Source organism: Saccopteryx leptura, chromosome 13 (genome assembly GCF_036850995.1).
Source record: "Saccopteryx leptura isolate mSacLep1 chromosome 13, mSacLep1_pri_phased_curated, whole genome shotgun sequence".
Classification (NCBI taxonomy): domain Eukaryota; kingdom Metazoa; phylum Chordata; class Mammalia; order Chiroptera; family Emballonuridae; genus Saccopteryx; species Saccopteryx leptura.
In genome coordinates, this window is record NC_089515.1 from 17,001,241 (window position 1) to 17,024,955 (window position 23,715).

The window sequence follows — 23,715 nt, forward strand, 5'->3', positions numbered from 1 at the left end:
TTTCTCTGTAACTTGCTTTAATCCTGTCTCTGTTTCAACTTACTGTAGTTTACTTTTCTTATTTCTACTAAGTCCTTTACTGTGGTTTCAGCAGTCTACTCTCCCTTGTGTTTTTCCTAATTTCTTCATTTCTATGATGACTGACATCTCCTCTCCCCACACATACATACCCATGCATACTTCTTTCCTGCGTTTTGACAACAGATGTTCCTTTCTCTTTCTCTCTTTTAAAAATCATGGATGAAGTTTTGGTCACAATATTTTATCAGCTCTATGAATGGTAACATTATTGTAGTTTCTATCAAAGTTTGTTCCTGTTATTTTTTCTTGTTGTATCTTTTGCAGATTATGTGCATGTTTCTTTTTTATTATTTGTCTCCAAAGAAGGGAAGCTTTTTCTAAACTATTTATTGGCTGGAAGTTTGTGTTAGGGCAGAATTTGGGCCATACTTTTAGCTAAACATAATCCTTTTTATCTCCAAGTTTATATGTAAACTTTTGCAGGCGTAATATCTCCTCAACTAGGGGAGATAGGTAGCTGCGAAATTTCTCAGAATGCACAGTTTTAGCTATCTTTTTTTATTTTTAATTATTAAATTTAATGCAGTGGCACTGATAAATCAGGGTACATATGTTGAGAGAAAACATCTCCAGATTATTTTGACATTTGATTGTGCTGTATACCCCTCACCCAAAGTCAAATTGTCTTCTGTCACCTTCTATCTGGTTTTCTTTGTGCCCCTCCCCTCCCCCAACCCCTCTCTCCTTCCTCGCACCCTCCCCCCTCCCCTCACTACCCCACCCCCATTGCCATCACATTCTTGTTCATGTCTCTGAGTCTCATTTTTATGTCCCATCTATGTATGGATTCATATAGTTCTTAGTTTTTTCTGATTTACTTATTTCACTCCGTATAATGTTATCAAGGTCCATCCATGTTATTGTAAATGATCCGATGTCATCATTTCTTATGGCTGAGTAGTATTCCATAGTATATATGTACCACTGCTTTTTAATCCACTCCTACACTGATGGATCCAGATCTTCGCTATTGTGAACAATGCTGCCACAAACATGAGGGTGCATTTCTCCTTTTGGAGCCGTTCTATGGTGTTCTTGGGGTATATTCCTAAAAGTGGGATAGCTGGGTCAAAAGGCAGTTCGATTTTCAGTTTGTTGAGGAATCTCCATACTGTTTTCCACAGTGGCTGCACCAGTCTGTATTCCCACCAGCAGTGCAGGAGGGTTCCCTTTTCTCCACATCCTTGCCAGCACTTATTCTGTGTTATTTTGTTGATGAGCGCCATTCTGGCTGGTGTGAGGTGATATCTCATTGTGGTTTTAATTTGCATTTCTCTAATGATTAGTGATGTTGAGCATTTTTTCATACGCCTATTGGCCATCTGTATGTCCTCTTTGGAAAAGTGTCTATTCATTTCTTTTTCCCATTTTTTGATTGGATTGTCTTCCTGGTGTTGAGATTTACAAGTTCTTTATAAATTTTGGTTATTAACCCCTTATCAAACATATTGTCAAATATGTTCTCCCATTGTGTAGTTTGTTTTTTTATTCTGTTCTTATTGTCTTTAGTTGTGCAAAAGCTTTTTAGTTTGATATAGTCCCATTTGTTTATCCTGTCTTTTATTTCACTTCCCCGTGGAGATAAATCAGCAAATATATTGCTCCGAGAGATGTCAGAGAGCTTACTGCCTATGTTTTCTTCTAAGATGCTTATGGTTTCACGGCCTACATTTAAGTCTTTTATCCATTTTGAGTTTATTTTTGTGATTGGTGTAAGCTGGTGATCTAGTTTCATTTTTTTGCAGGTAGCTGTCCAATTTTCCCAACACCATTTGTTAAAGAGGCTGTCTTTACTCCATTGTATTTCCTTACCTCCTTTGTCAAATATCAGTTGTCCACAGAGCTGTGGGTTTATTTCTGGGTTCTCTGTTCTGTTCCATTGATCTATATGCCTGTTCTTATGCCAGTACCAGGCTGTTTTGAGTACAATGGCCTTGTAGTATAACTTGATATCAGGAAGTGTGATACCTCCTACTTTATTCTTCTTTTTTAAGATTGCTGAGGCTATTCATGTTCTTTTTTGGTTTCGTATAAATTTTTGTAATATGTGATCTATATCTTTGAAGTATGTCATTGGTATTTTACTTGGTATTGCATTGAATTTATAGATTGCTTTGGGTAATATAGACATTTTAATGATGTTTATTCTTCCTAACCATGAGCACGGTATATGCTTCCACTTGTTTGTATCTTCCTTGATTTCTTTTATCAATGCTTTGTAATTTTCCGAATACAAGTCTTTAGTCTCCTTGGTTAAGTTTACTCCTAGGTACTTTATTTTCTTGGTTGTAATAGTGAAGGGGATTGTTTCCTTAATTTCTCTTTCTGACTGTTCATTGTTGGTGTATAAAAATGCCTCTGATTTCTGAGTATTGATTTTATATCCTGCCACTTTACTGAATTCATTTATCAGGTCCAGTAGCTTTTTGACTGAGACTTTAGGGTTTTCTATATACAATATCATATCATCTGCAAATAATGATAGTTTTACTTCTTCTCTTCCAACTTGAATGCCTTTTATTTCTTCTTCTTATCTGATGGCTGTGGCTAGGACTTCCAGAACTATGTTAAATAAGAGTGGTGAAAGGGGGCACCCCTGCCTTGTTCCTGATCTTAAGGGGATTGCTTTTAATTTTGCCCCTTGAGTATGATGTTGGCTGTGGGTTTCTCATAGATGGCTTTTATCATGTTGAGGTATGTTCCCTGTATTCCCACTTTGCTGAGAGTTTTGATCATGAATGGGTGCTGGATTTTATCAAATGCTTTTTCTGCATCTATTGAAATTATCATATGGTTTTTCTCCTTCTTTTTGTTTATGTGATGAATCACATTGATTGATTTATGAATATTGTACCAGCCTTGCCTCCCCAGAATAAATCCCACTTGATCATGGTGTATTATTTTTTCCATATATTGTTGGATCCGGTTTGCTAATATTTTGTTGAGGATTTTAGCATCTATATTTATCAGAGATATTGGCCTATAATTTTCTTTCTTTGTGTTGTCTTTGCCTGGTTTTGGAATCAGAATTATGCTCGCCTCATAAAAGGAGCTTGGAAGTCTTCCTTCCTCTTGAACTTTTTGAAATAGTTTGAGGATAGGAGTTAGTTCTTCTTTGAATATTTGGTAGAATTCAGTTGTGAAGCCATCAGGCCCTGGACTTTTCTTTGTTGGGAGTTTTTTGATAACTGTTTCAATCTCATTTGGTGTAATTGGTCTGTTTAGGTTTTCTGATTTTTCCAGATTGATTTTTGGAAGATTGTATGTTTCAAGGAATTTGTCCATTTTATCTAGATTGTCTAGTTTTTTGGCATACAGTTCTTCATAGTATTTTCTTATAATATTTTGTATTTCTGTTGTGTCAGTTGTTATTTCTCCACTCTCATTTCTAATTTTATTTATTTGAGTCCTCTTTCTCTTTTTCTTGGTAATTTTAGTTAAAGGTTCATCAATCTTGTTTACCTTTTCAAAGAACCAGCTCCTAGTTTCATTGATCCTCTGTATTATTTCTTTAGCCTCTATGTCATTTATTTCTGCTCTGATCTTTATTATTTCCTTCCTTCTACTACTTTTGGGCTTTACTTGCTGTTCTTTTTCTAGTTCTTTTAGATGCAGGGTTAGGTTGTTTATTGGAGCTTTTTCTAGCTTCTTAAAGTGTGCCTGTAGTGCTATGAACTTCCCTCTTGGTACTGCTTTTGCTGTGTCCCATAAATTTTGAGTTGTTGTATGCTCATTGTCATTCGTTTCTAGGAATTTTTTTATTTCTTCTTTGATCTCATTCTTAATCCATTCGTTATTTAATAACCTGCTATTTAGTTTCCATGTGTTTGAGAATTTTTGAGCTTTTCTGTTGTGGATCATTTCTAGTTTCATGCTGCTGTGATTGGAGAAAGTGCATGATATGATTTCAATCTTCTTAAATTTGTTGAGAGCACTTTTGTGCCCTAACATGTGGTCTATCCTAGAGAATGTACCATGAGCACTTGAAAAGAATGTATATTCTGCTGCTTTAGGGTGAAAGGTTCTGAAGATATCTATTAAATCGAGTTGATCTAGTGTGTCCAATAAGTCTGCTGTTTCTTTGTTAATTTTCTTTCTTGAGGATATATCTAGTGATGTTAGTGGGGTATTGAAATCCCCTACTATTATAGTATTGCTGTTGATCTCACCCTTTAAATCCATCAAAGTCTGCTTTATATATTTAGGTGCTCCTATATTAGGTGCATAGATATTTATAATAGTTATATCTTCCTGTTGGATTGCTCCCTTTATCATTATGTAGTGGCCTTCTTTATCTCTTACTATATCCTTTGTTTTAAAGTCCAATTTGTCTGATATAAGTATTGCTACTCCAGCTTTTTTTCACTTCCATTTGCATGAAATGTTTTTTTCCATCTTTTTACCTTCAATCTATGTGTATCTTTTGTTTTAAGGTGTGTCTTTTGTAGACAGCATATGTACGGGTCCTGTTTTCTTATCCACGCAGCTACCCTATGTCTTTTGATTGGATCATTTAATCCATTTACATTTAAGGTTATTATTGATATGTAGTTGTTTATTGCCATTTTATTCTTTAAAGCTGTATTCCTTTTTTTGCTATATTTTTTCCCACTTTGATCTGTTTACAACAGGCCCCTTAACATTTCCTGCAGCATTGGTTTGGTTGTAATGAATTCCTTGAGTTGTTTTTTGTCTGGGAAGCTTTTTATTTCTCCTTCGATTTTAAACGATAGCCTTGCTGGATAAAGTAGTCTTGGTTGTAGGTTCTTGTTCTACATTACTTTGAATATTTCTTGCCATTCCCTTCTGGCCTCAAGTGTTTCTGTTGAGAAGTCAGATGTCATCCTTATGGGGGCTCCTTTGTAGGTGATAGCTTTTTTTTCTCTAGCAGCTTTTAATATTTTCTCTTTATCGCTTAGCTTTGGTATTTTAATTATGATGTGTCTTGGTGTAGGTTTCTTTGGGTTTCTCTTTAATGGAGTCCTCTGTGCTTCTTGAACTTGTGAAAGTTTCTCCTGCATTAATTTAGGAAAATTTTCAGCTATGATATGATTGAACAAAGTCTCTATCCCTTGTTCTTTTCCTTCTTCTTCAGGAACCCCTATGATGCGGATGTTATTTCTCTTCATGTTGCCAAAGAGCTCTCTAAGAGTTTCCTCAGACTTTTTGAGTCTCTTTTCTTTTTTCTTCTCTGCTTTCATGCCTTCATTCCAGTTGTCCTCCAACTCACTTCTTCGATCCTCAGCTCTATCTATCCTGTTTTTAATTCCTTCCATTGTGGTCTTTATTTCTGATATTGTATTTGTCATCTCCGCCTGATTCTTTTTTATACTTGCTATTTCTTTATTTAGGTGTTCATTATGACCATCCATTGTTGTTCTAAGATTCCTAAGCATCCTTACAATCATTATTTTGAACTCCGCATCTGGAAGTTTGATTATTTCCATATCACTTAGTTCATCTCCTGAAGGTTTCATTTGGATTGCACTTTTTTGTCTTCTCATTGTCTGTGTTTTGTTTGCAGAGTTGGTTGAGTCTCAGTTTTAGCTATCTTTTAACTTCACCAAAAATAAAGTTATGTTTTCATTCTCTTTGTAGCTTCTTTTTTTTTTTTTTAATTTTTTTTTTTTTTTTTTTTGCATTTTTCTGAAGCTGGAAACAGGGAGAGACAGTCAGACAGACTCCCGCATGCGCCCGACCGGGATCCACCCGGCACGCCCACCAGGGGGCGACGCTCTGCCCACCAGGGGGCGATGCTCTGCCCATCCTGGGCGTCGCCATGTTGCGACCAGAGCCACTCTAGCACCTGGGGCAGAGGCCACAGAGCCATCCCCAGCGCCCGGGCCATCTTTGCTCCAATGGAGCGTTGGCTGCGGGAGGGGAAGAGAGAGACAGAGAGGAAGGCGCGGCGGAGGGGTGGAGAAGCAAATGGGCGCTTCTCCTGTGTGCCCTGGCCGGGAATCGAACCCGGGTCCTCCGCACGCTAGGCCGACGCTCTACCGCTGAGCCAACCGGCCAGGGCCTCATTCTCTTTGTAGCTTCTTGATGTTCTCCAGGAAGAAAAAAGTGGCAATGCTCAGTTTTTGCCTCCATATTTAAATCAGAATTTCACCTAACTTCTCTGAACCTCGGTCTTCTCCTCTGTAAAATGGGAATGAAGTTAGTAGGCTAATGCATGCAAAATGCTTGGGACAGTGCCTGGGAAGTGCATCACCAACAGTCATTGAGTGCTTATTATTACTACTGCAATACGGTCACAGCCACAGGCCATTGGGCAAAGGCAGGCTGGGGTCTCAGAGGCTGGGACCGGCAAGAAGCCAGAAGACCAGGCCTGAGTGAGGGACACTTCCTACCATAAAACCTGAGCATACCAAATAGTCACTTCTCCAGACTCCTTTGCACCCAGGGCATGAACATGCGACCTCAACTTTGACTGAAGCTACCCTCAACACTGAATTTGAGGCTACTGGCATTATGCAGCTGGGACTTCTCAGGAATCCAATGTGTTGACAAGTAGTGGCAGCAGCAGCCACTATTTATGGTTCTAGATGCAGCATGGATACCAGTTCTAGGACTACCATCCAGGATCCTATGCGGTGAGGACAAAGGCTGGCAGAGGTGATGACAAAGCCATCCCAACAACCATTCTGAAGTATGACCTGTGACATCAATGGCAGTGTGGCATATGAGCCTGACCCACTGTCACCTCTGGAAATTCTGAAAATGCTTTTAATACATGCCTTTCTATTTAAATCCATCCCAGCTCAGTTTCTAAGGCGTCCAAATGAGAAAGGTGACTAGTCTGAAGTAGACCCATTTGTAGGGGAGACAAACCAGTTAACAGTGCATTTACTACATACCAAACATTGTGCTAAGCCTTTTACTTGCATGATCTTATTTAATTTTCCAAATGACCCTATGAGGTAGAAACTATAGTAATTATTTTACAAAAAAAAATGATAAATGGAGGCCAAAGAGATTAATTATTGTGCTCAAAGCCATGCCTAAACTGGGACCCGGATGGGACCCAATAAGCATCACTTAGGCCTGGGAGCTGCTCGGGGACACACAGGAGACACGCTGGTGGCACACTGAGCATCCTTCCTCATTATTTCCTGCTCAGAATCCCAATTTTGTTTAGACGACTATTCAAAGCATTTCCCAAATTCTATTAGAGCATCCAGAAGCCAAAACCTTCACACATTCAAGGTGACCTCCCAAATTTATCATTATGTGTTTCAATGTAACAAAGAATGGATTTTCCGGCACGTTGCAGATACTGCCCCTTTCAAATAAAACCATCAGGTCTCTCTTTAACATCCAGTCAATGGAATTCAATACCATAGTGATCATGTCCTCATCATTAAAATACCTGAACAATCTCTTTTTTAACAGACAGAAATTTTACACCATTGACTCATTTCCTCAAAATCATATTTTCATTCTACTTCTACCATACGCATTTATCCTGATATATTGGCTGAGCGATATTTTTAAGGCTCGTAACATTAACATTTTTCTACACGATGAACTTAAAAATGACTCCCCGGCTCCAGATTTGGCTTTTAGGCTGAATTACCCTCAGTTTGCAGTAGACGCAAAGGAAAGTGTGTGCGGATCATTCATTCATCACTCATGATGGTGACTACCAAAGTGTACACACGTTCCCAAAGTAAGAGTGAGGAGCAAGACGGGTCAACCAGTCCCTAAGCCAGGATATTAAAGCACCTCATCAGCAAGAAGACAGCTGCTCCTGAGTGATAAGCTAGAGACAGAATAAACAGAGGTTTCTCTTACCCCATGGGAACCCACAGGGTTTTGTGGTAATAAAGAATGTAAATGCAAACATTTTTGAAGAAGCATAACCGTAAAATATGCTTCCTAATAAAAGAGAGAGAGAGAGAGAGAGAGAGAGACTTCCCACCTTGTGTTCTGAGGCCAGGAAAAGCCTGGTAACAGAACTTGACAAAGACATTATGAGAAAGAAAAATTATAGGCATGTATCTCTCATAACCACAGGCAGGGGAGTGCTAAATAAAATATGAGCAAATTGAAACCAGCAATTATAAAAAGTGTCATACGTAGGAAAGAAAATTTTTTTCTGACAAAAGGAAAATACAGATGAACAACAGAAAAGCATCCAAAGTGCATGTGGGATGTGATGTTCGGGGTGTTTCGCGGGGCAGCCAGATGGGGTAGGGCTTCACAGAAAACCCTCGGAGAAGCCACTAGACTTCGAGACTTTTATACCATTCTGAGAAAGGACAATAAATTTGCAGAGAAGTGACAAGAAAAAGGAAAGGTGCTGCTGGAGTTTTCAAAGTGGTAAATTGTGGGAAGGTAAATACTGTATATGGTAGATGAGGGTGTATTTATGTAGACGCCTCTTGGTGCCATCTCATCTCCAGTGATAAACTTGTTCTTCCCTTCCTGGTCCAGAAAAAGGAGGGGAAGGACCTTCAGCAGGGAAATTTATACCCCAATTTTCCGGCAGCTGGAGAAAGGTGGAGAGCTCATCCTATGTCTGCTTTTTCTCAATTGCCTGCAGCTCAAAATGATTTGCATGCAGATTGGTATGTTTTGGAGTGACATGTTCTAGTTCCCTACAGCTATGTCATGATAAAGTGGGTTTATCACAAGAATGCAAGGCTACTTTAATGTTTGAAAAGCAGTCAATGTAAATTACTGTATTAGCATAATAAAGAAGAAAACTATAGGATCTCAACAGAAGCAGAAAAGACATTTGATAAAATTCAACACCTGTTTTGGATTAAGGGGAAAAGCTCATAGTAAAATAAAAATAAAAAGGAAGTTCTAATAAAAATTAAAAGATATATTCAAGAAAATTTATAGCCAAGATTTTACTTAATGGTGAAACATAAAATTATCTCTTCTTGAGGTTAGAAAACAAGAAAAGGGTGCTCACTATTAACGTATCGTTTGACTTGCACAAGAGGTTCCTAACAACACTAAGAAACAAACAGAAAAAGATACAAATATAAAAAGTTAGAAGAAATATTAGTACTATTCACATATGATATGATTGTACACATCAAAAATATTAAATGATATACAAACTACCATTAATAAATAGATTTATCAAGGATGCTGGATTCAAATTCAATAACAAAATAAATTTTATCTATATAGAAATGCTTTAAATAATTCAAAAATACTAGTTTTATGTATCCTTTACAATGGTATTAGAAAATAACAAAAATATAGGAATAGATCTAATTAAAGCAGTGAAAGATCTCTCGAGTGAAAATTAACAAGTAGTGTTGAGTGACACTTAAGACCTCAATGAATGGGAAAATATTCCAAAATAATAGATTTAAATTGTCTATATAATTGAAAGATGTTACTTCTCTTCATATTGATGTATAGTTTCAATGCAAAAGCCCATCAGAGAGAGAGAGAGAGAGAGAGAGAGAGAGAGAGTGTTTGTGTGTGTAGAAGTGAAGAAGCTGATTCTAAAATGTTTATGTTGAAATACAAAGGATATAGAAGACAGTCTTGAAGAACAACAAAGCTGAAGGACTTCCATTAAGAAACAGACTACTCTCAGCCCTGGCTGGTTGGCTCAGCGGTAGAGCGTCGGCCTGATATGCGGGGGACCCGGGTTCGATTCCCGGCCAGGGCACATAGGAGAAGCACCCATTTGCTTCTCCACCTCCTCCCCCTCCTTCCTCTCTGTCTCTCTCTTCACCTCCCGCAGCCAAGGCTCCATTGGAGCAAAGATGGCCCAGGCGCTGGGGATGGCTCCTTGGCCTCTGTCCCAGGCTCTAGAGTGGCTCTGGTCACAGCAGAGCGACGCCCCGTAGGGGCAGAGCATCGCCCCCTGGTGGGCAGAGCGTCGCCCCTGGTGGGCGTGCCGGGTGGATCCTGGTTGGGCGCATGCGGGAGTCTGTCTGACTGTCTCTCCCCGTTTCCAGCTTCAGAAAGAAAGAAAGAAAGAAAAAAAAAAAGAAACAGACTACTCTAAAGCCACAGTAATTAAGACACTGTCCTATTGGTACAGGGATAAAACTGAATATAAAGAATATAAAGTCCGGAAGCAGATCCACATATATGTGGTCACCTACCTTAAGACCAAGGTGCTACTACATATAGAGAACCTATGACTCGTTTTAGAAAAATTGCAAAAAAACCCAGGAAATACTAATCTTTGATAATAGAATAGTGGCTGCTTCTTGGGAGGGGAGGAATGACTGGAGAAGGGTAAAAGAGAACCAACTGCATGTTGGAAACATAAAAAATTGGGCTTTTCATGCCAGCAGCCATTGGGCTCAAGCTGGCAAGCTTTGAGACCATGTGGATGATTCCTGCATTCAGGCCACTGACCTTGTGCTAATGAACCTGTCCTCAGAGCCAGTGACCTCAGGGCTTTGAACTGGTGATCTCAGCATTTCAGGTCCACACTTCATCCACTGCATCACCACAGGCCAGGCTCTTTGTCTTAAACCTTTGGCATTTTAATTATGATGTGTCTTAATGTGGACCTCTTTGAGTTTATTTCTTTTGGGACTCTGCACTTCCTGGACTTGAATGTCTATTTCCTTTGTATAGTTAGAGAAGTTTTCTTTTGCTATTTTTTGAAATAGGTTTTCAACTCCTTGTTCTCTTTCTTCTCCTGGCATACCCCCATGATGTGAGTGTTGGTACACCTAATATTGTCCCAGAGGCCCTTTTAAACTATTCTTTTTTTTTTTTTTTTTTTGGATTTTTTTTTTATTGTTCTGATTGTGTATTTTCTGCTACCTTATCTTCCAAATCACTGATTCGATCCTCTGCTTCATCTAATCTGTTGATTCTCTATAATGCATTCTTCATTCATTACTGCATTCTTCATTTCTGACTGGTTCTTTTTAATGATTTTTTATCTCCATTTTTATGTTTCCTATCTCTTTGTTGAAGTTCTCATGACTCAATCTATTCCCTCCTTATTTGTTGAGCATCCTTATAGCCAGTGTTTTGAACTCTGCATCTGGTAGACTGCTTGTCTCCATTTTATTTAGGGTTTGTTTTTTTTTATGAAGTTTCGTCCTATCCTTTCATTTGGGACATGTTTTTGTATTTTCTCATTTTTGGCTGCATCCCTGTGTTTGTTTCTATGTATTAGTTAGAGCTGCTACATCTCCTGGCCTTGGCAGAGTGGTCCTGTGTAGTAGGTGTCCTGTGAGGCCCAGTGATGCAATCTTCCTCATCACACAAGTAGGAGACTCCAGGTGGATCCCTCATGTGGGCTCTGTGCACCCTTCTATTGTGGTTGAACTTTGGTTGCTGTTAGCATGTCAATGAGAAGGTGAGGAAAATTGTGTTTGACAGGTGTATGGAGACTGTGTTCATCTATGCCTGCAGGGGTAGGGCTCAGCAAAGGGACAATGGCCTCAGCAAGCACTTCTGTTTTGGAGAAAGCTGCCCCTCCAGCCCTAGTACTGAAGCTGAACAATTCAGTTCCTCCCATATGTCCCTGGCACCCTTTGAGCTGCTGCCACAGCACTAGAGCTTAGTGCAAGTGAGTTCAAGTAAGTCTGTGTGTAAGCCATTTAAGAGGGATACGTGGGACTCCAGCAGCTCTCCATCTCACTCAGCCACAATCCCTGCTGGTTTTCACAGCCAGAATTTATGGGCCCTTCTCTTTCTGGTACTGGATCCCTGGGCTGAGCCTGGTGTGGTTCTGGGACGCTTGGCTTCTTGGGGGGGGGGGGGAATACTCACAGCTGAGATATCCCTCTCAACTTTTAACCACCACCCATGGGTGTGCAACCTGTGCATTCTGTATCTTCCCCCTTCCTACTAGTCTTGATTTGGCTTTTTCTGTATATCCTTAGTTATAGGACTTCTATTCAGCTACACTTTAGGTGGTTCTCAGTGATGGTTGTTCTGTAGTTTAGCTGTAATTTTGAAGTGGTAATGGGAAGATGTGAGCACTGTACATATCTAGTCTGCCATCTTGATCAGAAGCCCTGTTCTTTTTCTGGTTTTTTTTCTCTTGTATCCCCAGCACCTACAGCAATACCTTACACATTACTAGTTACCCAATAATTATGTGCTGAATAAATGGCGAGCTATTTGGTAAGTGCAAGGTTAGAAAATAAGTAGCTTGAATTGGTAGAAGGAGCAACGGGAGGATGTTGGTGGAAATCTCAATATATGTCTCAATACCAAAAAAAATAAGACCTCAAATCAAGCATGTGTCATAGGAGTTGTCAACTACAATAGAACTACATTCATGGTTAAATAAATCTATTTAGAGTTATAAAAAAAAAAGGAGGAGAAGAAGAAGGAGCCATCTGGTAAGAAATAAAAATTGCACAAATTCTGGGGTAAAGATGTCAGGAATTTTGCTTCTCATTATGTGAAACAGCAGGCAAATAGGTCTCCATGGAAATATACCACATTCCAGTGAGCACAGTGTGTCTCTTGCTTGAAAAAAATAATAAATAAAAAAACAAGACAAAGCAAAAATCTCCCACTGCTTTGTGGCCATTCTCATTGCCCTAGCCACAGGATATTTTATTCAGGGTCAGCTTAGCGATGCTTCGTAAAACAGGACTGGAACCCAAAAGGCGTGGGCAGGATGGGAGAACCAAGGCTGAGTCAGTGGGCAAGAACATCTGTGATTGAAAATAGCCCCTGTCCAATTTGGGGGCTCCTATGGGCTCCCCACTGAAGCACTCACAGTCGCAGGGGTTCCCAAACTTTTTATACAGGGGGCCAGTTCACTGTCCCACAGACCATTGGAGGGCCACCACATACAGTGCTCCTCTCACTGACCACCAATGAAAGAGGTGCCCCTTCCAGAAGTGCAGCAGGGGGCCGGATAAATGGCCTCAGGGGGCCGCATGCACCCTGCGGGCCATAGTTTGGGGACGCCTGGTCTAGAGTCAAACTTCTCTGGGGAAGATTCTTCTTTGGTGGGCCCCAAGATTCTACAATACAGTCTTTCCAATGTTTTTCAGCATTTCCTTCCCTATGAATAGAGCCCCATGGTAAACCCTGTGTCTTGCAAGAGTTTGGCCTTCTCTTAGTTGTTAGGTGGCATCACTGTAATTTGAAATGTATGTCTGATCTGCTTGTGCTGGGGATTAGGGAACTTCCAAAGCCCCCAGGGTCTGGCTGGCTGTCAGCAGACAGGGAGGTCCAGGTCCTATGAACTGGCTCCACGTCTGGGTCTTTGTCTTTCTCCATGAGAAGTGAGGTCTCTTCCTATAGAATGAAAATGCTCAAACTCACTGGGAGATGTTCTTAGAATAGCCATGAAGGTCCAGGATGATGAGCTCACAGGTATTTGACCAGTAATTTGACTTGGTACCTAAGTATGGACTCTTTTTTTTATAAGCAGGAAATTAAGAAAGGATTCTTTAGAACCACACAATGGAAGGGGTCCCACTCTGGTCCTCATGTCAAGCTGAGATAAAAAGTAGAAATAACTATTTCAGAATGACAGAGGGTCATTCAGGCAGACAGCCACCCAGAGTCTCCAAAATGCAAGTCATTCTCCTTGCAGTTGAGAATTTTTACCATTTTATGTTTCAGAGTGGGATGAAAATCTACAGATGCTAGCTAGCCTTGAACGTAACAAAGGTACAGGATTTGGGGAAGGAGTTCAGGAGAATAAGGCTACACCAAAAGTTTGCTTTTCAAAAATAAAACAAAAGCATTTCCAAGAATCTAGTCAATTAATACCCAGTAATGAAACTCAGAGAGCTGTGAGAGCTACTTTTGGAATGGTGCTTCTGGGATACAAGGTTATCATCCCTGCCAGAGTACTTTGAAAGGGGTTGCAATTATCTGAGCTAATGTTTTCTTTATTAATTCTTAACTATCCCACCAGAAAACAGGCGCTGACTATTAACTGCTAGCATTTACTAAACACTTAGCGATACTTTGGTCATTGTCATAAATTGTTTATATACCTTACCTTAGCCTAACCTCACAATCATCCTATGAGGTAGAAACAGAGGCACCGAGAGCTTATGTAACCAGGTAACAACGTATAAAGCTGAAATCTGAGCACAGGATCCACCCTCTTGACCACTACTCATTCTGCCTCTGGTGGCATAATGCATATTGGAATTCAGTTGTGAAGGTGGAAAAAAAAAACCATCATTCCCTGAGCGTGACCAATTGCATTCTGTGTTTCAATTCAGCATCTCACATAAACTTCTCTGACCCCATCACACATGCCTGCATGGTAGGTCAATATTGTTGTTGACCTTTAGAGAGAAGTGACATTGACCTGAGCTTTCTGATGCTCAGCCTGAGAAGGTGCCCTAACTATTTAGCAATGTCTGTTAAGGGTACAGGTTGAAATGAATGTAACATACTTGCCAAGAATGTGCCATTCTTGATCTAATCCAATCCCATTGTTCTATGAACAATAGAACTGAATCTAAAAGAGTGAAAATGAACTGTTTAAGGCCACATGAATAGGAAGTTGCCAAGCCCAATCAGAGCTCAGCTTTTCTTGATTCTACATTCACCAGTGTTCCTATCAAGTTCTGCAGCGTTCTGCCTGTAAAGCAACATCTCAAACCCCCTCACCGGTTGACAGCATTGCTGTGAATAACCAATGAGCTGATGCTCAGGAAACATTTTTGAACTCCACAATGCCTGCTTTTTGAGCAGGGGTTATAAAGATCAGCTGCAGCATCCAGCCATTCCCGACCTACAAGTTTTATCTTTGGAAAGGTTCATTTTCAAGAAAATTGCAGCATCAGAACATTCCTTCCAGTACAACTTCCCAGGTGTTTATCACCCTCAGCATCTTTGCTAATTATTCTTACTGTGGTACCGCTTTATAGTCATGCGAACACTTAACTGCCCATTTAGCAATGGCTGTCTAGTGGCCAAAGGTAGTTAATGCAGCTTCCCAAGGTGCCTAAAATTACCCCCAGGGAACAGTTTTAACACTAGGAAAATCACCCTCAGTCATGTAATTGTCTAGCAATTTGAGGAAAGAAATCCATCAACTCTTCAGGGCACCACGATCATTTCTGTAATTTACCTTTTGGGGCAGTAGCTAGCACTTGAATGCACCAAAAATGAGCCTAATTTTGTTTTGTGCCCAATCTCACACTCCATCATCTATTACAAGTCCCATTTGGCAAAAAGCATCATCTTAATGCAAGCATCCCTGAGAAGAGAACGGACGGACACAAAGAAGAGAGAGACAAATGTACTTTTTGGATGGGAGTTAGGTATGGAACTTCATGCCACCAGAAATAAACAGTAATTTTGACACCAAAATTAGTCATTGAAAAGAACATTCAAGGAATATTCAATGAACTCAAAACTTTGCTGATGTTGCTCAAACTGTACACATAGAACTATCTTTGTTCATGAATGTAGCTTGAGTCTTTTATAAATATTAAAAGGCTTTTATCTGGGTTTCTGCTTCATTAAGCTGAGCAGAATAGCATAGAAAGCCATATTATTTTTTCCAAGGCAGTCTTTGACACCACAGAGAGTTCAGTTCTGTGCCTGACACAGTTCTTGCATATGGTAGGCATTCATGATTCATAATAACTGGCATTGACTCTGTTCTAAGCATGCTATATAAATAATTAGCACTCAGTGCTTGACCACATTACCTTACTCATCAATAGTGTCTACTCCATGCATGACTGTGAAGATTGTCTTCATTTTACAGACGGCAAAGGGAGGTAATCAGCCCAGATCATACAGCTGGTAAGGAGTGAAGCCAAGACTCCAAGCCAGCCTCATGGGCTCTCAAACATCCTAAGTATCACCTTGTATTTTATGAGTTTGATAAAATCAAACGGTCCCGTCACTGAATATTTGGGGAAGAGTGCACGTGAATAGCATTCGATCATGAGATATAATGGCCTGATGTAACATGGCCAGTGTCCAGTGTGTCTTAGCTTTGACCTTTGTAACCAGCTTTACAACTGATTACACTATTCTTGAAATGTCACTTCTGATCAGTTATTTATGTGTCACATGACAGCTTGTGCCTCTCATATCACTATGTTATTTTCGATTGTTTGCTATTCAGTTTATAAACTGGAAAATAGATCAGGGAGAGGAGAAGATGAAATGGAAAATAAGATTGATTATAGAGGTTTGGTAAAGAGAATTGCTACAATAGCCCCACCCCACAACCACCAAATCATGCCCTGTTAAATTTTTTGGAGAAAAAGAAAAAAGCTCTACATCATCTTTCCCCAGTCAGCTTCCTCATCATTAAAATGAAGACAACAAAGAGGAACACTGAAGGAGTCTTCCTTTTGAAAATGTGTTCCCTGGGCAACATGAGCTCATCCCCACCTTTGATCTATCTATAAATCCTTAGTGCAGTCTGCTTCCTGCCTCAGAACTCAGCACCATCCTAGCACCCTGTCGTGGACAGATGAAAGCCTCCCTCAAAAATAACAGTGGACAGCAGAGTGCTGTTTGCCTGGGGGTGGGAGGTGGAAAAGGGGATAAAGTGGTTAAGTGGTGGTTTTTAAAAAGAGGAGATAAGAGGAGGTTTCACTGGTTCTTGTTCTAGCCTTTGGGTCCCTCATCCAAGAATAGCACACGCTCTGCCAAGATCGATGATTAAAAAAGACATCAGCCTTATCCAAGAAAGTTGTATCTTTGGAATGAGAGAAGGGTTTCCTATATACATGGTGCTCCTATCTGTTCTCGCATTTACTCACCTTCTGCTATGACCATGTGATCTGGTGAGATAGGGTTGGGGAGAATTCAGCAAAGCGTGGTGGTTTGAGTGGCCAAACACTGCTCAGATCTGCTGATCCCTACCAAAGCAATGGGGTTTTCTCTATTTCATCAGAGATCAATAGACTAATTTCATATGAAGATAGTTTTCCTGGTTAGAGACACTGAAAGAAAAGCCACCTATTTTCCCCTCAACGCTCAGGTTGAGTCAACCAGTAAATACATTTACCAGGGACTAGAAAGGGTGGACTAGAAGCTGTCAATTACTCAGCAGCCAATCCATGATAACAAGATGTTCATATTCTCCAGATTAACCTGTGGCAAGCATTTTGGTCCAGTATTGCAGCCAGAAATCAAGGGCCCCATCAACTCAACACCAGAGCCACCACTACCAGACCCAACACGTTTTAACAGGAGTCCAACAGAATTAACAATGTCATCTTCTCCAAATGCTGTTGAGTGGTATAAAACAGAGGAACAGGTTGACAGCTCATCATCAGGGACAGTAGAACAGCTGGGTTTTGTCTCCAGAAGACTTTGATGTGGCCTAACGTTTCTTCGGTAGAAGAACAAACACTTTGTATACTTGGGTTCCCAACCCTCTAAGTGTCACAAGTGGCATAAATGTCATTCTTTGGTCATGTTCAGGTAGATTAAAGCAGAAATATCATGAGCACCCTGAAGTTCTTAGACCTCTATGACCAACCTGAGTGCTTCTGGCCAAGATCAGCTTTAACAATGTGGCTGGAAATGGATACAACTTAAAGGTGATAGTAAATATTTATTTAAGTAGGTGACATTGAGCCTCACACTTGTATCATGTTTCCAAAAAATTCCCAAGCTTCAAAGACACTTATTAATACTCATTCTAGAATCATATGCTATCCTAGCTCCATTTAAGACCAGTCTTAAGGTGGCATGTCCAATCATTACCATAACCTTTGGGAACCACTTCCCTTAACCTCTCTCCAACCTTTCCCTGATCAAGCCTGAGAATTGGTCACCAAGGCCCACGAGTGCCTGGATGAGTTGCTCAAATATATTACACAGCCGACAGGAACTCCAGATACATAGTAGAAGAAAGTTGCTATCGCTGTTTGGTAATTCTTCAACTTGCTACTAGTAAGCAAGAGAAATTGAAAAAGTATTACTGTCAAATGAATCAAAGCATCTGTTCAAGAGTAGACCTTCAGTAAATACAACTGGACAAGAATAATATGATGTTCAGACAGAGAGGAATTCTCATTCTGTCCAACACTATAAAATCCATTGTTGGATTTACCCCATTTTCAGAGTGTCAAGGTCCCCTCTCAAATTCCTCTGACTTCGTTTCTGCCTTTGGTCTGAAAGCAGTTGGCTCTCCTTTATGCTCTCTCTCCAGAAAGGAGGGAAATTAGCACCTATGACTCAGAATTTTTCCAAGTTCACCCTTTTGTTTTTCTTTGTTGCTTAATATCTACCTGGCTATGAAGGAAAGGGCTGGGAGCTTCTCTTTGCCTTTCTGCCTTCTCCTTCCTTCACTAAAACATTTCCAAGCAAAAGTTTCACCTTTCAAACCTTGGCTGGAAATCGGCAACCTAATGCCATTGGGGGACATCAAATGCTGGGGTCTGCTAAAAGCCTTTGCACGTCTGGTCAATTTGTTTTGTGCTGCAAGGACATTTAGTCACGATCTGTCTGACTCTCTTATAGGTATATTATCCAAATGTCATTTTGAAAGAAGCATTTCACTCCCAGGAAATGTTCATACATCTATTTCTAGAAATATTTCAGAGATAGTGCAAATCTTCTTGTACCAAGAAAATGCCCATTCAAATCCTCTACCCATCAAAAGCTTCAGGAAACGCAAGATACAAGGTTGCTTTAAACATATTACACCATATAGACTCTCCATTGCCCCTAAGTGCATAAATAATGACCCCATTGTTCTATTTATATATAGAACCAAAGGCAGCTATGGAAAGAAAAAAAGTGAGGGAACCAACCATTTCTTAACCAACCAACTTCCCAAACCCTTCATATAAAACTCACCATGTTCCCTTACGTTTGCACGAAAGGGCCAGTTCAGATTATAAATAGACAGAAATAATCTTATTTCATTCCCCAAGGAAGCTATATTTTCAAAACTCTACAATTTGGCACGACATTTAGGCCCCATATTAATCTACAAATATATCTCTGTCATGAAAAACCTATTTCAACAACATATTTCAAAGGAGAAATATTAAAACTTAGAACAAGAATGACCCTGAGAGATCATTCAACTTGCTGGTTTTTGGGGTTTTTTAGTCATTGGTGGTCAGCAATACATTAAAATAATAATTAAAATTTATTAATTAACAAATTTCAACCAATCAAGCCCTGTGGGAGCATTTACAAGCATTTCTCTTATCTAATTCCCACATCTACCTTATGAAATCTATTCAATTATCATCCCATTCTACCAAGAAGTACCATATTCCCCATGTATAAGACGCACCCTTTTTCTGAAAATTTTGGGGTCTAAAAACTGGGTGTGTCTTATACAGTGGTTGTAAATTTTTTACTTGCATTTTCTGCTTTTTTGCGCTTGTTTTTGCGCTCATTGTTGAAGACAGTGATTCATCATCACACACAGATGAGGACAAGCTAATGGATGGGAATTTTGAGAGTGATGAGGAATTATATGGATTTTATGATGAATAAAACTTGAGTTCAATAATTTTATGTAATACATTTAATTTCAAAATTCAGGCCCCAAAATTAAGGTGCGTCTTATATATGGGGGCATCTTATACATGAGCAAATATGGTAAACTCAGGCAAACACAGCTTGTGAGCAACAATGATGGGATTCAAATCTAGTCGGTCTGACACTAGGACTTGACTCAATACTACTCTGCCTCCAAGGAAAACAGTAATGTAAATATGTTTCCAAAACTTCAGAAAAGAAGAAATAAAAACAACCTATCAGTCCACCTACCATAACACTTTTGGGAATTGGATCATTTTTGCTAGGAAACTTTCCTCATCTGTATAATAACAATGAGTATTTTCTTTTTAAATTAGCATTGCATCAACTATTTGCCATGTTACTATAGAAACCTCATGATAGTAATTTTCTTTATTGGCTGTATAAACATTAAAAATATCATTGAACATCTTTGTGTACATAGATTCTTTCTTAGAATATACTTAGAATTAATTCCCAGAAATGAAATTACTTGGTCAAAGAGCATAAGATCTTTTAATAGCTCTCTACTAACCCATTACATTTCTTTCCAAAAATTGATACCAATATCTATTTGAGACTGCTTTCTTCATCACATCCTCACTAGCATTAGGCATTGTCTTTTTGTGTGTTTTTGTTGTTTTAACAGTTAAAAGCTAAATTAGCAACTCAGTAATGTGTAAAATTACATTTCTAAGGTTGCTAATGAGATAAAAAGTTTTTCCATATTTAAATTATTAGATGTGCTTCATTACTGTCACTTCCCAGGTGAGGAAATTGAGGTCCAACATAAATGAATTGGTTTGAGAATCAATTTTTAGGCAGTAGGTTTTAGTTGCATAAATAAATGAAGGATGAAAAAAAATGAGCATCTCATTCCAAGTTCGCATCCACTGACAACATAGCCTTCCCTCTACATCTCTGGTTCTCTTAAATTTGAAATAAATACTTTTCCAAGGCTGCCACAGTGAAGTCCTAATGTTGTGCATTTCCCTCCCACCTCAGATGATCGGAATGATGCAAACAGATGAGGCTGGGTCTGGTTCTACACTCCACCTGTAATGAGCTGCATGACCTTGGACGAGTCACGAGACACCTTTTCTTCAACTATGGAAAATAAGTACTTGAGCAAGAGATGTCTCAGGTCTTTGCCACATCTGACTATTACAGTTATAAAACAGAGAGCCACACTGGGCATCAAAACAGATCAATTTCCCCTCTATCTGAATGAATATGTGAATGACATGAAAGCCTGCCACAGATTAATACAGTGTGTCTGTAAAGTCATGGTGCACTTTTGACCGGTCACAGGAAAGCAACAAAAGATGATAGAAATGTGAAATCACCAAATAAAAGGAAAACCCTCCCAGTTTCTGTAGGATGATGTGGCAGCATGTGCACATGCGCAGATGATGATGTAACACCGTGTATACAGCGGAGCAGCCCACAGCCATGCCAGTTGAGATGTGGACGGTACAGAGGAAAGTTCAGTGTGTTCTGTGGCTCACTAGCTAAATTCAAATCCATGACCAAAGTGCAACGTGAATATCGGCATGTTTATAACGAAGTGCCACCACATAGGAATAACAGTACTCGGTGAGATAAGCAGTTGAAGGAAACCGGCAGTTTGGTGGAGAAACCCCGTTCTGGTAGGCCATCAGTCAGTGACGAGTCTGTAGAGGCTATACGGGATAGCTACCTAAGGAGCCCTAAAAAATCTGTGCATGAGCCCACATCGAACTGCACTGAATAGGTATGAAACTGGGAGGGTTTTCCTTTTATTTGGTGCAGATTTCACATTTCTATCGTTTTTTGTTGCTTTTCTGTGACCAGTCAAAAGTGCACCATGACTTTACGGACACACTGTGGGACACAAAACATGTTTGGAAGCCGCAGAACCTTGTCCACCAGGTCAGCATGACAAATGAGATCGCTTTCTATCGATGGCCAATGCAAAAAGGAGAGGTGCTCAGCCACCTCAGAGGTGCTCAGCCACCTCAGTGCTTTTGGTGGCTTCACCCCCCACTCTCTGGAAGGAAAGTGAGTGACATCACAGTTAAAACATAGACTTGGGTCTGTGAGACCCCTACTGCTCCCCCTTCCTGGTGGGAAGGCCCTGAGCAAGTTATCACTCTACTGTCCAGGCTCAGGCAGAACCAAGTCTCAAATATCTGTAACATATGGATAAAAATCATACCTCCCGATGAGCGATTTTAAGGATCCATAGTAAAAATGCTTATGAAGTTCTTGCCGTGTGCCATGCCCTCTGAAGCATGTTCCATAACGGTTAGCAATAATCATCAACCTCATCATTAATCTTATTAATAAGCCAGATGCTATTTCTGAGAGTCACAAAAAGGAAAGTGACAAACGGTCTGTCGAGGGGTGACTCAGATGCACACTCACCGAGCAAACTCCTTCGGCCACTTAGCAATGACTGGCCTGCCTTCTCCTTTCTGGTCACTGCCTTTGAGGAGCTTGGGCCTCCATGGAAGCCGAGACGCTGCTCTGGGGCTCAATTTCTGGGGCTGAGGTGGCTGTTCTCTCTCATACAACAAACGCTCCATGGTACTAATGGACATTTAATCTATGTAGCCGAGCCCTGACCCAGGGCCCAATGTTGGCTCATTATCCCAGGTTCCAATCAGCTCTTTGAATGGTTATTACTGATTCCTCTACTAGGCACCATAAAGTGGCTAAGGGTGTTTTCAGAGGAAACTGCTAGAGGCCGATTCTGGACGCCCTTCGTGTATTTAACACCAAAGATTCTCTGGGAATAGGGGTGGGGGGGTGGGAGACTCCTGGTCACAAATTGCCACAGTAGTTGTTCGTCACTTGGCCAAATTATTTCTTTGGATAATTGGGAAACTGAGAACTGGAGAGAAGAGACCTGAAGGTGCGTGCTGATTACTGATGAGCCGCAGGGAACAGAAGCTCTCCTGAGGCATGGCAGAGGGCAGAGGAGGGTAACGGCAAGAAAAGCCCCCTCCGGTCCCAGCGCCTGATGGCTGGCCGCAGAGGTCCTCAGCTGCATGGGGGTTTGGTGGTTGTTGGGGTTTGGTTTAATTTTGTTTGGCTCAACAGAGCTGGGCTTTGACATTTGGTTTATTTTATTTTTGCTTATATGTATCATTTCTACATCAATTAGTTCCTCTCCCACTTGCCTTCCTCCTGCCGGACTGAGCACCAACGTTTGGAGCCCTGTGTCAGGCACTTGCTTATATTAATTCTCAACCTCTTCTTTTCCAAATGCGTTAAATGCAACCACATTACCTAGTTCACAAAGATGGCAGTAAGATTAGAGTAACTTCCCAAGAATACGAACTAGAAAAGAAGACCAGGATTCATATCTATACCCCCTCCTTTTTCCAACCTCTGGAAGGTGGATGCCCACACAAGCATAGGAAAGCAACAAGAACCCTTTTCCAAACTGCATATATCCAAATCTTGGCACTTCCATAGCTCAGTCCTGTCTACAGGAAGGGCAGAGCCCCCAGAGGCACTGAGGAAGGGACAGCAGCTTGAGCACGGGTGTGAGAGCCCTGGTAACCTACTCAGAGATACTCAGACGAGGAAATAAAGGCTGGCGGTGGTCTTCTAGTTTTCAGCCATTATCTTGTATTAAAGAGTCTCTAAACCTTCCATTCCTCTAAATATATATGGTTACAATCTAAAAAATCAAGTTGAACAAAGAAAACTACAAAGGAAATTTGAAAGAGGTGACAAATTCCTTTGACCCTCACTGTCTTCCTGTGTGGCCTAAGTTCATCATTGTACTCATCCAAGACCAGACGAGAGGCACCAAATGCCCAAGCATTGCTCACTCATCCACTCTCCAGTAACATGCACTGAACGTTTTCCATAGGCCACGCATTTTGATAGATACATTGGTGAACAAAGCAGACATACATCCTGCCTTCATAGCTTACAGATTTGTTGGGGGTCTCAGACATTTTTCTCTGTCTTTTTTTTAAGATTTTATTTATTCATATTTAGAGAGAGAGAGAGAGAAAAGGGGGAAGAGCAGGAAGCATCAACTCCCATATGTGCCTTGACCAGCAACCTCAGCGTCCCAGGTTGACGCTGTATCCACTGTGCCACCACAGGTCAGGCTTCTCTGTCTTTTTAATATATAAAATGACAAATTGTTAAAAATGATACTACAGCACCTGGTTTTATCTTCCTGGAATCCCCTGTCCTTTTGATAACAGCTCCCTCTCCCCCCTCCACAGTCCC

At 40.3% G+C, this 23,715-nt stretch overlaps 1 non-coding gene across 1 annotated transcript; it reads left to right on the forward strand.

The window, feature by feature from the left end:
• Positions 1 to 9,648: 9,648 nt before the first annotated feature.
• Positions 9,649 to 9,724, forward strand: TRNAI-GAU (transfer RNA isoleucine (anticodon GAU)). The gene has a single exon. It is a non-coding gene; the product is annotated as a tRNA-Ile (tRNA).
• Positions 9,725 to 23,715: the final 13,991 nt, after the last annotated feature.